Source organism: Rhinolophus sinicus, linkage group LG04 (assembly GCF_036562045.2).
Source record: "Rhinolophus sinicus isolate RSC01 linkage group LG04, ASM3656204v1, whole genome shotgun sequence".
NCBI classification, from domain to species: domain Eukaryota; kingdom Metazoa; phylum Chordata; class Mammalia; order Chiroptera; family Rhinolophidae; genus Rhinolophus; species Rhinolophus sinicus.
Window position 1 is genome coordinate 58,985,272 of NC_133754.1, and position 15,714 is coordinate 59,000,985.

Here is a 15,714-nt window from a genome sequence, read left to right on the forward strand (position 1 = left end):
GCTCTCCAGGCATTTGTGCCATTCACTCATGCATTCATTCATTTAGTCAGTAAACATCATTCATTCACTTTTTCAACACATATTTATTGAGCATCCACTGCGTGCTGAGCACTTTTGTAGTCACTGATGAACTATTTTTGGTTGATGGCCAGCCACTGTGCTCAGCTGTGTGGGCACAGAGATGTTATGTAAGATATTTTCACTATAGTGAGAAAATACAGTATAATAGAAAGTATGATGGCATTTCATGTAGGATACGGAGGAAATATATGAATATTAACATGTATAATATTAACAGTGCTATCATTAGTTATAATATATAATATACTGTTATTGCATATGACACATTGTTTTACTAGGGGTCATAAGATACTTAGAAGAGTGACATGTCAGATAAAAAGTAGGTTTTCATTAGATGGTCATTGTGTTAGTTGGGGCCAGGACTTGTGAGAAGCAGGTACTAAGAGAAGATTAAATGTGAAAGAACATTATTAGGGCAAATTGTGAGAGAAAATGTAGAGCCATTCATCAGAAACTGGGAAAGCTGTCAGACCATACATCTAACCCGGTGTGATGGAGGGAGGGAAAGACAATTGGGTGGAAGTGTCCTGACTACTATGTAGTCTAAGGAAAATAGGGTCATTGGAAGAAGGAGCCACAGCCCCCCTAGGATAACTTCCTTCCTTCCAGGAAAGGATGTGCTGTAACATCTCGGCTGCACAAAGTCATGGTCTGAGAGGAGCCCAGGAGGAGCAGTCAGAGTTCTGCAGTTGGGACCATGACCAACTATGCTCTTTGCAGGTGCAAGTCTGCGAGGTACATTATCAGGGCTACTGTAGTCCAGTGAGGCCAGCACCCCAGGCTGAGAGGGTAGATTAAACAAAGGATTTGCTAAAGGCAGTTTGGTGCATTTTAGGAGAACTACAAGCTCAATATGGCTGGAGTATAATGTGCTTTTTGATTGGGCTAATAAGAAGTAAAAAGGGCAGGCATGGAGAAATAATACCAGAAATGTTCAGTAGCCAAACCTCACAGTCTGATGTATAAATCTAAGGGACTTAGGCAATGAGACGACATTGGAGAGTTTAAGTAAAGAAGGGACATAATTAGGCTGTTTTTTTTTCTCTCCAAATAAATCAGTGGGTAGATTAGAAGATGTGATAAGACGCAGGGAGAGGAGTTGGAATAGCTTACCTTCTGAACTATTGTAATAACACTAGAAATGCAGACGCTCAGAAAGGTGTTTGAAAAGCAGAATTAACACCACTTAATCACCAATTGTGTGTGAGGAGTCTTTGATTCCCAGGTCTCTGGCTTGCACACTAGACAGTGGAGAAGTTGCCTAAGCTAAGGACTGCGTGATCAGATACTGGTTTGGGAAAAAATACATTTTGCAAATTGCACCTTACATTCCAGTTACATTGAGCTTGTAGTTCTTCTAAAATGCACCAAACTGCCGTAAGCAAATCCTTTGTTTAATCTGCCCTTTCTGCCTGGGGTGCTGGCCTCACTGTGACAATGGTGGCCCTAATGCAACCTGGGGGTTTCTGAGCCTTTCTTCCTCAAGAGACATTTTAACCACCAACCTTGCAGTGAGCCAACCACCTCAGGTCTTATAAAGGCAGTGCATTAGTGAGCTCACTTCTCTTGCATCTCTGTATCACTTTCGGCCTTTGTCTATGTAGCAGAAATCAGCCAAGAAAAAAACAGCCATAGATTAGCGTAATGACTATGCGATCATGAGATTGAAAAATGAATTTCTCACCAAATGGACAAGGTACTCTCTCAGCCCCATCCCTATCTTTGTCTTTCTCCCTTTGTTTTGGGAGAACACATCTTTGCACTCTCCAGACAGATGTGTGGAGTGACTGCAGCCACTGGTCAAGAGCTCCCTTATCTCTGGACAACTGGTGATGGGTGGATAGTGAAACATTATCTGACTTTCATTACCCAGCAAGGCAGAAATCACCTGCAGAATTCCTCATACTCTCTACTAAAACAACATGCTTTGGTTCCAAACTTCATCTCTGTTATTTAAGTTTCATGACATTAATTTAGTCAACATAAAAATTTCTAGCCAAAATTGTATGCGTAAATCACAGTCTTGGAGCAAATGGGAAGAGAAGGAAAGATTGTTATGATTCTCTGGGGATTGTGGAGAGGGCTTCAAAATAGCATTTTTAAAGTACCTAACTGTCCCAGGAGATGTGCTAAATACTTTATATCATTTTTCCTGCCTCCTTCCTTCCTTCCTCCTCTCCCTCCCCCTCCCTACCTTACCCACCACCTTTCTTGTTTATCTTCATCTTCTTTTAATTCACTAAATCCTCAATGTTCAGGCCACTCCTTGGTTCAAAACACGCTAATGGTTTTCCATCTTGTTCATCATAAAAGCCTAAGCCTGTGCAGGGGCCTGCAAGCCCTATACCCAACTATCCCTTCCCACTCCAATTATGTCTTTGCCCTCCTTCCACTCCTCCACCTCCTTCCCTTGGCTGCAGCCACACTGACTCTTTGCTACTCCTTGGAGACCGCAAGAGGGTTCTTGCCTCAGAGCTTTTGTACTTACTGATCCCTCTGCCTGTTCTCCCCCCAACAACCGCGTGTCCCCTGGCAATTTCCCAGCACCTCCAAATGGCAATTTCTCCTATTCCCACATTCTCCATATCTCCTGCTCTGCTTTTTTTTTCTTCATAGATTTTATCACCTTCCAAAATATAATTTACTTATTTTCATTCATTGCTAGTCTCTCTATACAAAAATACAAGGCATGGATTTCACCACTTTGATTTTCTGCTGTGTCCTCAGCACATTACAGCAGTGCCTGGCTCTAAAGGGGTGAATATTAACATTCCCAGTTATAGATGAGGTGACTGCATTGAGGAAGCTGAATCAAGTCACATAATTAGCAAATGGCAGGGCGTAAGTTCAAATCCAGATCTGTTTGGCCCCAAGATCCAAGTCCTTTTCAGCACGCTTTGCTTTTTTTCCTTTTCAAATATCCAGCTAAATATTTCATATAATCCGGAAGCAGCTTCCATACAGGGAATTTCTGCTTTCTAAACTCTGAATTTTGGTCCGGGTGTCCAACTGTGAGGGATCTGTATGAGAGGCCAAGAAAGGAAAGGAACAAGATCCACAACAGAACTGTGGGGGGTTTGTATACTCACAAAAGTCAAATGCCAGGTGCTTTGTGAGATTACTGGAAACCATCTTTCGGACACCCTGGCTGGATCACACTCACAAACTGTTGGAAGACTGGTGACACACATGGCTCAGCCAAGGGTTCCATTTAGATGGCACACACAGATATCTAACTGGAGTTTGCTGCTTATTAACATAAGCTGCTTTGCCATTCAGAAATGGGAATTAGTCAAAATACTGCAAATGATGCACCTTGAGAAATGTCACTCCTTATCATGATTGTATTTCCATATTTGTTCCATATTAGTTTGGTGTATGTGTGAAATGTTTTCAAAAACTATACTCAGATCAGCCCCTGGTGGCAGGATGTGTTTGAGTCTGTTCCAAGGATCTGGCAGAAGCTGTATCGAGCTATTATTTCAGTGCAGCTTTATGCGCTGTGCACAGCCTGCATTTCTGTAGCAATCAGGAGCAGGGCACTTCCTAGCACTTGCGGCTCCCTGGAGCCTTGGAGAGCCCCGCTCCCTTCTTCCTGCCCTCTCTGTCACTCACCAGGGAGTAAAGGTCAGGGGCTAGAAGCAGATAATTATGCTGCCTCAGGAATGGGTGCTTCCCTCTGAGGACCATTGCAATGTAATTCATTTCTTCAGTCATTCTTCTCAAGTATTAAAAAAGTCCACAAAAAAGGAGTTTCTTCCTGGTCAGGACTTGCCAGCTCTGGATAAGGGCAGTCAGCATGAATTTTAATCAGAGAGTCTGCTTTTCAGCCCTGAATTTTCCATAATCAATTTCTTTTTATCTATTAATTAAAAGTGAATATGTATAGGGTTTGAGACTTGATGGATCTTGACGCCTAGGAGACCACTAGGTCACATTCAGAGCTGAGCTGGGGTGTGTTTCTCCACAGAGCCTAATCTCATGTAAGAGGTACTTTAGAAGATTTTTTCTTGTTAAAATGATTTATCCTGTGGTTCTTTAAATGGGTCAGCTAGTGCTGCAAATTAATTTACACAAGAGTGAGTCAAATTTTTTATTTATTTATTTTTTAGGAACAAATCTATAGAGGAGGTGAGATACACACAGATTCTCCTTCCATTGACCTTTGTTTTTACTTTGCCACAGGGTTTGCCCTGCTCTGTTTTCCTCTGGCTACTCTACTCCCTTACCTGTCTGAGGCATGTGAAGAAGGTCATGATTCAAGGGGCATGCCCACCTGGGTAACTCATTGCATTGGCCCTGTAACTTCTGTGATCAGAAGAGCCCCATGGTGATGGCATTTGAGTAGAGACACATAGATTTTTTTTCCTAGGTTTTGGTGAAGGGGGTGTCAGCATTTCAGAGGACTATTAGGATTAGAGCAAATCATTCTTTGGTTGTTTTTCTCCTATTTGATACTCCATAATAGCAATTTTTCTCCCACTTAAGTACTATTGGTTTTCTAGGGCTGCCATAATAAAGTACCGCAAACTGAGTGGCTTAAACAACAGCAATTTGTATTCTCATAGTTCTGGAGACCTGAAGTCCAAGATCAAGGTGTCAGCAGGACCATGCTCCCTCTGAAGGTGCTAGGGAAGGATCTATTGCAGGCGTCTCTCCTGACTTCTGATAGTTCTTTGGCTTGTGGCAGCATAACTCCAATCTTCACATGGCGTTCTCCCCATATATATATATATATATATATATATATATATATATATATATATATATATATATCTGTGTCCAAATTTCCGTTTTTATAAGGACGCTGGTGGTGTTGGATTGGAGGCCCACCCTACTGCAATATTACCTCATCTTAACCAACTACATCTGCAAAGGCTCTGTTTCCAAAGAAGGTCACATTCTGAGGTACTGGAGATTAGAACTTCAACATAGGAATTGTGAGGGTAGGGTGGGACACAATACAATTCATAACACTAACAATTAGTTATCTATTGTTGTTTAATAAATTACCCCTAAATTTAGTGGCTCTAAACACTAACATTTATTATCACAGTTACTGTAAGTTACAAATCCAGGCATGACTCAACTCTGGCTCTGGGTTTCTCCTAAGACTTCGATGAAGGATGCACTAGGGATGAATCTGCTCCCAATTTCACTCGACGGCTGTTGGCAGGATATTGTTCCTTGTGACTCGTTGGAATGAGGGTCTCCTTTCCTCACAAACTACCTGATAAAGGCATTTCTGGGCATGGGCAGCTCACAGTGATCTGAGCAAGCAAGCAAGAGGGCGAGAGAGAGTGTGGGAACAAAATGGAAATCCCAGTCTTATAACATAATCTTGCAGTAATCTTGTTCATACTGCATTTGTTAGAAACAAGTCACCAGATTCAGCCCACACTGCAGGAGATGGCATCACACTGGATGCAGGGATCTAGAGAAGCCACTTCAGAGGCTTCTCACCTTGATCTGCCCTCTGAGTCATCCTTCTTTTTTCATAATAGTACACGTTTGCACCAAAATACTTTGTGTGACCTGCTTCCTGACAGTAGAATTCCTGGGTCTACAAGATCTGACACTTAAGTTCACAAAATCATCCTAGGAAAAGTGCTACATACTTCATTGATGAATATCACTATGGTCACCTTCGAAGTACTCCCCTTGGGAAGCTATGCACCAACACCAGTGCCGAGTCTACCCTTCAAAGCAATTTTGGAACTCTTTTTCTGGAATGCCCATCAGAGCTGTCATCATATTATCCTTGATGTCCTGAATGCCATCAAAATGTCTTCCTTTCATATTTCCTTTATCTTCTGGTAAAGAAAGAAGTCATCAGGGGCAAGATCAGGTGAGTAGGGAGGGTGTTCGAATACAGTTATTTGCTTACTGGCTAAAAACTACCTCACAGACAGTGCCATGTGAGCTGGTGCATTGTCATGATGCAAGAACCGTGAATTGTTGGCAAAAAGTTCAGGTCGTTTTTGTCTAACTTTTTCACGCAGCCTTTTCAGCACTTCCAAATAGTAACTTGGTTAGCTGTTTGTCCAGTTGGTACAAATTCATAATGAATAATCCCTCTGATATCAAAAAACATTAGCAACATCGTTTTGACTCTTGATTTGGACTGACAGAATTTTTTTTTAGTTGTGGAGAATTGCCTGACTTCCATTGTGCACTTTCACGCTTTGTTTCAGGGTCCAGTTGGTACACCCATATTTCATCACCAGTGATAACATGGCCCAAAACATCATCTTGCCTCTCCAAAAGGTCTTGGCAAACTTCAACTCTCCTTTGCTTTTATTCATCAGTGAACTTCTTTGGGACCAGTTTTGCACACACCTTTCTCATGCCAAGATTTTCAGTTAAGATTTTCCTAACTGTTTCTCAATTGATGTTTATTTATTTGGTCTGCTATGCTTTCCACAGTCAGCCGACAATTTTGACGTACAATTCAATGAATTTTTGCAATATTTTCATCAGTTCTGTGCGTTACTGGCTGTGCTGATCTCTCTTCATCAGAGACGCATTCTCTCCCCTCAGAAAAATGTTTAATCCATTTGTGCATTGCCGTTTTCTTCATGGCATTATCCCCATAAACTTGGACTAACATGTCCCTGATTTTACTTCCACTCTTTTCAAGTTTAACAAGAAACTTAATGTTTGTTTGTTGCTCTAATTCAAGCTCAGACATTCTCGCAACAGCACACAACAACACACAACAACAATAAGGAACACCACTCAGCAAGACATCGCCACAGGTCAACATGAACACAACTGTGAGATACTGATATACCAAGGTTATGAAACGTGACCCAGCTGTTTGTACAGTGCTTCCAATGTAAACTCATGGTGGCAAGTTTGCGAACTTAATTGTCATACTTCATAGTAGCCTCTCTATTTTGTACTATGTCCACTCCTATCATTCTAAAATGACAGTGTTTCTGCTGATACCATTTTCTCAAAAACTCTAGGATTTTTGTGAATCTTTTTGGGGTTCACTGTACTAGAAAAAAAATCACACCCACAATCTTTGAGAAAAGCCTTATTCTAGTTTTGGCTCCTGTTTGAAGGCTCAGAAACCAGGCGCTTACACATCCTAGGGGCTCTATTGTTCCACTGAGACAACCTGTCAAAGCTCACCCTTAATCTCTTTAAAGGTCATTGTGTGGCACCTGTTTGAAGTCTTAACCAAGGGTGATGCAGTCTCATTCAGCTTTATCTCTTAAACACATTTTCGTGACAGTGCTCAGAAAATATTTTTTAACTTTAGCATCTTTTGCTGTCTAGAGAGGCTGAGAATTTTCAAAATCCTCAAGTCTTGACTCTTGTTTAACAGTTCTTCCTTCAATTTATCACTCTTGCAGTTTACTATAATCAGCAAGAAAAAGCAAGATGGCACCTTTGACATAGCTTGAAAATCTCCTAAACTAGATCATCAACTTCATTAGTACTGGTTAAGACCAAGTTGTGAGATGGAAATATATTTTAAAAGCCCCTCCCATACATAAATGCAAATCCTCCCCTCATCCTTTCCCGGCTCCTCTCCACCACTGGCTTCATTGCCCTTCGCAGTTCCTGACTGCTTAGGCCAAAGTTTTCAGGACCCCCTCGCCTGACAAATGTCTTATAGCTTAAGTATATTACAGTCAAGTCCTTGGACACTTGAAGTCCATGGTGATAGAGATTCATCAAATAAGCAAACCATGGATGATGATGCAGTTAGCTAATATGTTATTCCCACTACATTATCTCCACTAAAATGTATAAAAGTCTTTAAGGATTAATGATATCATATAGTTTTATAAAGCTATTGTTCTAATGATTTATGTTTGAATATCTTTACCACCAATTTTGCCATTTACAAAGAGTTTCATCAATCCATTTTTTCCTCACAAAACTCCTAAGAAGCCAATATCTTATCCCCAAATTAGAGATTAGGCAACTGGGGTTCAGAGAGGTAAAAAGTCACTTGCTATTAATTGCAAGACTCAGATGGTGTCAACTGGCACCGGGGCTGCAGACTGCACACTAGTGCACCGCACTCTGCATCACAGATGTCCTAATGGGACAACATGGAGGGTATAGTTATTTAAAATGGGAGATCATGGTGGATTTTTACTAAGGTGGTTCTTAGATGTCACTGATTTGTCTCCACGTTATTGAATTTGCCTACCACAGATACTGCAGACACCGCTGCCCTTTGTAGTATATCTTTTGTTAAGTTTTGGTCCAGACCTAGATGCCCTGAAAGATGCTGCACCAGAATCTCCAGAAATTCTCCACGAGCACATGTTGGCTTTCTCCATCCTTTCCTTGACCTATTAACACATTATTAAGATAAAGTTTGGCTCTGAAAAACTGTGCCAATAGCTTTCAAAGGTGGATTTGAACATCTGCTGAAAGGTTTGGCTGTATTCGTATTTGGTGCTTGTTACCAAATGAACTCTGAGCCTGGAGAAAAAAAAGAAAAGAAAGTTAGTATAGAATCCCCTCTAGCTTTGGATTTGTCATTTTAGAGTTTGTGATAATTTAGATGGGGCTGACAGGAACCTGCCGAATTTGGAATCGAATGACTTAAAAGATTGAGTCTTTCTCTGCTGCAGTGACGTTTGCCTGGCCACAGGGTTTCAGCATGTCAGAGGTGAAGGAGCTTAGAGAATGGTGTGGTCTTTTTCTTCATTGAATAGATGAGGAAATTGAGGCTTGGTTAAATAAAATGATAGTTGCAATGTAGCCATGTAGCAGTAAATCTAGTCATAGATCTTAAATTAATGCTCTTTCAGAGTTCACTTGTTCCATCACATAATGTTTTGGGGATTTGATAATAATACAATAATTGTCAAATAATTTGTTATAAAAATTGCATTATCATTTTAGTCTTATTTTTACCACCAGTAGGCCAGCTAGGTAACAGACATAATAATTGACTTTGCCTAATGCAGGGGTCCATGCAGCAGAGTAAATAATCCTAATACTAATAATGATAAAAAACAACTTTTATTTGTTGTTCCATATGTATGAGGTAGATAATAGTACTTTCATGAATTAACTCATTTAATCTCATAACAGCCCTTTGAAGTCTGTGCCATTATTATATTATCCCCATCTTATGAATCAGGAAACTGAGGTAAAAGCCACAGAGCTGGTAAGTATCATAGCTGAGATTTGAGATTCAACATTTAGTGGTACAGCTCACTCTCTGACAACTGCTGAACTGCTTCTGCCATATGCTCTAATGCAGAAAAGTTCCTGGTCTAGCACCTTGAACCTGCTCAGTGCCTGCCCCACAAAGAAGTGGGGTTGGCCTCTGTCCACTGACTCACAGAGGCAGCATCAGATAGGTTTGCTACTGCAATGATACGATGCAATTTTGTCATCAGCTGCCTGGAGTTTGCGAAGACTTTAAATGGTAAGGGCACAGTGTTCCACAAGACCACCCTCACTTCAGACACCATCTATAAGCATTGGGATTCCAGGCAATCTACACATTTGACCAAGTGGCTACAAATTCCAGCTTGCCCACTACCTCCTCAGCTATGGGAGTTCACTAAAAGGAATCACAACACTCAGGATAGCACTAGACTTATGATTACAGTTTTATTATGTAGGATAGAAATCAGAACCAGACAAGACACACAGGGTGAGGCCTCAGAGGGTCCCAAATGCAGAGACTCTGTGCCCTCTCCTTATGGAATCAGGAAGCACCACTCGTCCTCCCAGCATATTGATGTGTTCACCAAGCAGGAAGCTCAACTGAGCTTTACTGTCCAGTTTTCATCGGGGCTTTGTTACTTAGGCCTGACCAATTGAATCATTGGCCATATGACTGAACCAATCTCCAGCCGTCCTCCCCTCCCTAGATGTCCTGCTAATATCATTTGGCTAAAGCCTCAACCCTTTAATTACATTGTTGGTCTTTCTAGCATGGCCAGTCCCATCCTGAAATTATCTAGGAACCCACCATGTGTCAGCTCATTAACATAAACTAGGGAGGCCTACCATGGCACTCCTATCAATTGGGAAACGCCCAGGGCTTAGGACCTCCACTCCAAGAATCTGGGACAAAACCTAGATAAATTCTTTTATTATGTAACAGCTGCATCAGAGGGTTTTCTTTTTTTCAAGTGATTAAGAACAAGGATGAGAACACAAGAATCTCTAAATTTTTAGTGGTTACTGGACACATTCATGTATATTATCTCATTTAATCCTCATGCCCCCCCCGTAGAAGATATTATTGATGTTTTTGCCTTACACATGGATAAACTGAGGCTAAATAAAGTTTAAAATACGCTACATGAATATCCAACTAGTAACAATTGGTGCTGAACATTAAAGCCAAGTTTTCTAACTGTATATCATAAGCCCTTTGATTCTATTAGAAAAACAGTAGAACATAATTAGAGAGAGATGTTTTGACAACTTAATTATTTTTCTTTGAAAATTCAGGATGGGAATGGACTTGCCCAGGATAGGACAGGGAGTGAGGACTGTGAGTATCTGGGAGACAGACTTCTTCCTAATATGGCAATAGATTTCCTCTCTAGTTTTCCTCATGTGTTTATTTGGGGAAGGTTATGCATTGATTCTGTGTCAGGCCATGCCCAAACACAAAAAGACACGGACTTCTATGAAAGGGAGACAGACAGTAAACAAAAGATGACCATATGATGTGGTTAGAGACACAATAAAGGGAAGACCTTAGGATGGGCACCTGGCTAGGACAGGGTAGGGGGAAGAGGGAGTCGGGAACGATTTCCTGCAAGAGATAAAGTAGGAGCTGAGTTTAGAAACAAACAGGGATTAGCCAGGCCTCCAGTTCTCTAAATAGGGGTATTGGACTCTCCTGCATCAGTCTAGGAGGCTGATGAACCCTGGCGATGCCCCAAAGCCCAGCACTTTGCAGGTTCCTTGCTCTCTTTGCATCTGCCTCGGCTGTGCCTAGAACCCCTGACATAGGAATAGATAAGGGGGCTCCAGGAGTAAGGGTGCAGGCCTCAGGAATGATGAGGCTACATGGATGTGTCAGAGGCTCCATCAAGTTTCTCTTCTGTGAAATCAGGACTTTGGACTTTCCTGTAATATCTGGGGTCCCTTCTGCCTCTAACATTTCATTATTTTGTGATTTTTATGAAAAATGTTTTGCAAAGCAAATGAATAGTGTAAACAAGATTATAAAGAGAATGTTTGCCTTCTTAAAGGAATAAATTGTTCTCAAGCACATCAGGAGCATTAATTTGCATATAAACAATGCTAATTCTATATAAGCAGGGGAGGCTTGTTTTCTTAGGTGTTTTGGTAAGTTAATTACAAATTGCTCTTGTCTATTTTGCAACTCTGTGTTTTAGGAAGTGATAGAGCTGCATTCATTTAAAATATTCTATACTTTTGAATAATGACACTTTCTTGAGTGTTCATAATATCTGACTTTTCTTTTAATTTCCTAAATTTTCTCAAATAATTTCTTTATGTACTGGTCATAAATAGACAGAATTTGTTTCCCAAGAAAGATTTGGATAAATTCATCTTGTGTCACCCAGATGTCAGAGATGTTGGCTGAACCCCATCACATTTCCAATCATCTTAGATTGGCTGCCCAACAAAGTTTATAACAGTCTGTTGGGATCCAAAACCCTGCCTATGCTTTTTAACTCCCTATATCTTGTGGTCTTTCTGTATCTTTCTCCCCCTATAACTGTGAGTGCTACGCTCTCCTCTTGTCAATCAGACTACATAGACTTGTGCTAGTAACATTTTGCAAGTATTTCATTTGTTTAGACAACTATCAGAGATTTAGGTATCATACAGAGATAGCACCATGCACAGAACAAAGCCATCTTTCTGGTTCCACTCTTTCCATGCCTCCTCCCCTGCTCCCACATTCTCTTTCTCATCTCCCCTTTCTGCCCAACCTTCCTCATTCCCCTGCCGTTCACCCTTCTCAGAAGCAAAACACATTCATAGCTTGTCTTAAGCATACCAGTTTACTGATCACTTCCTGTAGCTCGGCCATATTCTGAAGGTTTTGTTCTCTACTTCCACATAGCTGCTCAAAATATTTCAAATACATTTTGCTGGGCCAGGGTAAGTTTAGGAAAGGATATCACAAGGAAGCATGCTTCTGCTGAGAGGGATGTGAAAAGCTAGGCAAGTAAAGGGGCAGGGGATGAGTTCCCAGACAGAAGGAAGAGTCTGTGCAAGCCATAGAAGCATGTGAGAGCGTGGCAAAACCTCAAGTCATTCTCTGTGATCAGAGTTTAGAGTGATTATGGGGGCGTGGGGGTGGGAGGGTTGGGGAGGGCATGATTGACAATAAGATGGAACTGGAGAAGGCAGCGGTCACATCACAAATGACTTTAGTGTGGTATACTTTTCTGCAGCAGGTGATGGGAACCTAGAGAACTACCACAACAGTGTGATGAAGCAGCAGAGCTGGTTGCAAAGATGCCAGATAGAATCTAGTGGAATGTCAAGGGCCTGGAATAGGCCATGGCCAGGCAAAGCTGAGGAAATGACATATTTAAGAGTGAAATAGGAAGCCAATGAGATCTGTGGGTGATTGTTTATGGAGTGAGGGAGAAAACAACATGCCTAGGAAAACACTCAATTTCTGCCCTAAGTTTTTATTTGCCAAGTTAGAGAATACAGGGAAAGAAAATGAAAAATGAGAGATGTTCAATTTTGGAAATTTAATTTAATTTTGTTTCTCATTATGCCATCTTAATAAATTGAGCAAAGGTGACAAGTCCTTGAATGTCATTCATGGCACATTTCAGTAGGTTGACCAAGTGCAAAGTCATTGACAGTTCAGCAACATGTTTGTGGAAAATGTCTGGGACATAACTCCTCCTCATCTAACAAATTCTGGCCGCATCATTTCATATAAGCCATGGTCCCTGATTTCATTTTTTATGTCACACTAAACTTGCTCCCTGGCAATCAGAAACTAGGCTTGACAATGACTGAGGAAGTTCTGGTTTGTTTTTTAATTGGTGTACCAAACAGTTTAAATTTAGCATGGGACAAGTGAATCAGTAAATTTTGCTATAGTTATCACCTTCAAATACACTTGGTCAGAAGGCTTCCCCCACCTCTCTCCCTCATCATGGTAGTATTTCACAAAGACTGCATACATTTCTGGTCATTTTTAATGGTGAGAACGGTTTCATTTCAATATTTAAGACTCCTTTTCAGGTATTAAGAAGTTCTTCCTAGTCGACATGAGACTACTATCTCATACCCCGTTTAGAACACTTCCCCCTCTAAACCTCCCAGGTCAGAATGGGAAGAGAATGACTAGTAGAAAGAAGCATTTTTATTTAACTGGTCCGGCAAATGTGATTCTCATCTGACTTGGGGTCTTGGAATGCAAGACCTGCCGTGCGAGGTGATCATGTTCTCCTGTGTGGCAGGAGCTCCAACGGGCTGGAGAAGTTAGATGGAGCCACACAGTTCACTGGCATGGAAATTTCTCCTTTTGGAAGATAGAGGTACACAATCCAAATGGTTTTAAGTTTTTCTAACTATAGTCCAAGACCCCAAGAAAACTCGCTAGTAGCCTTCAGTTACTGTTACCGTATTTATTTATTTATTTACTTACTTATTTTTGGAAGTGAAATGGAGGCTATGTTGTCCTCATTTTTATGATGATATATGTTGAAAATCAAGTGAACTCTATGAGTATCCTTGGTATGTGTACAGTGCAATGAAAATTGTCTCTTCAACTCAAATCAAATTTAAGACTCTGAGAACAAAGATTGCTCTTACCACAAATGGAAATGATGTAATGAATTCTTTTTGTTCCTATGCTTTTCTTCAATTTTCTATTTAAAGAAATTTCTGAAAATACATGAATTATGCAGCTTATCTCTCAGATGAAAAAGAATTTTCTTCTTGGATTGGATGGCTGCATATTTATTCATAGCAAAATTTTCCATGTTGTTTTGTATCAAATAGGATGCAGACTATAATATGAAGGAGCCCTTCCAGCAATAATAACAGTAACAGATAAATAATTATAAAAGCTATATGGAATTGAAAGGCATTTTAATTTGTCATTACTTCTGGGAGTTCAAGAAAGATCTGAATAATTATTTGGACTAAAAGGAAGAATGTGATATTCTTTTGCATTATGGAATTAAGTTCTTAATATACCACTTTTATTATAAGTTAAAAAAAAAGAACTCTCTTCTGGTTTCCTCTAATGATGTAATCACGACTTAAGATTGCTCACTTGTGGACATGTTTGGTCTTCAACAACGACATGCGGATGCAGCACTTCAAACTCATTTTAATTTGAAAAATGTTCATCTTTGCAGTTTATAAAAATGAGATCATACTTGTTTGCTTAGTAAGAACTTCCGACCTTTATGTCACATGAATTCATGAAGGTGGCAACAACTACAGAATTTCCTTAGGTCATGAACGGATGGTAACAGAAAGTAAATATTCTAAAACAGCATTTTTCTTTTTATAACTATTTAAAAGTTGTTGGGGTTATCAGGGTCATTCCAAAGCAAAATTTCAAAGCTGTTTTTACAAAAAACAAAAAATGCATGTAGTCTCCATTTTCTTTTTGTTATTCTATTCAGCTTTTTTGTTTTTTAAATAAAATTTCAAGATATATTGTGTGCTTCTAGGAGAGTGATACATTTTCCTTTGTAGCTAGTGAATTTTCATTTGTCAGTTTCCACTAAGATATTTAAATCTTAGTGATAAGGGATAAGAAAATCTATGTAAGGATTTTTACCTGGTCCAGCACTCCCCTCTAAAATGTGTCTTTAGGATTAATAGTCAACTATTAGAAAATACTATTTGGGCAGCCTCAGTGCAGCCAGAGGACGTCTTCAATAGCATGAGATAAATTCCATGCACATAATGTCCACCAGCTTTTTTTCCTTTTGTTTCTGATCTTTCCCAGGGTTCAACTCTCACCCCTTGAAAACCTTATGACTTTGTGCCATTAATGTAGCCAGTTTAAGCCTCAGTCTCATCTTTAAAATGGAGAGAAATAATATTCACATTAAAGGTGGTTTGAGGGATTAAATTATCAGGTAAAATAAATGTGAAGTTCTTGACACATAGTAGGCATGCAATAAATGGTAATATCTGCAACCCATAAAGAAAAACAAACTGGAAACATTTTAAAAATCAATTATCTATTTGATTTAAATCAGTATCTTTTGAAAGTAAAACCAGAAACAAGTTTTCCTATTTATCTAACTGAAAATTCTGAATAAATTGAGAATGAGGTGTGTAATAATTTGAAATCAAAATGCTGTAATATTGTTCTCCCCTCTCAACAGGAGGTTTCTACAAGTAGTTATACTGAAACTTAGAGGTGGATCTATGCAGTATGCCGTAACTAAAAATCAATTTATTTTCATTTTTAAAACTTTCAGAATGAATTTAGTGTTTAGATTGACAATGTAAAGATATACATTTTCTTCTATATACATAGAGATGACGTTAGTAAATGAGTTATTATATACACAGATGATTTAGAAGTTAAAAGATTTATCATATAAATTCAGCTTTATTTTAATTTGATGGATAAAATGATGTGGGTGGAGAGAGATTGAGAGAGAAAAAGAGAGAGAGAGAAGAGAGGAGAAAGATGAGAGAGAGAGAGAG

The 15,714-nt window shown here is 39.7% G+C and overlaps 1 long non-coding RNA gene across 1 annotated transcript in view; it reads left to right on the top strand.

Annotated features, from left to right (window-relative positions):
- LOC141571034 (uncharacterized) overlaps window positions 1-15,714 on the top strand; it is a 94,335-nt gene that overhangs the window by 72,120 nt on the left and 6,501 nt on the right. The gene's annotated exons all lie outside the window — the stretch shown is intronic.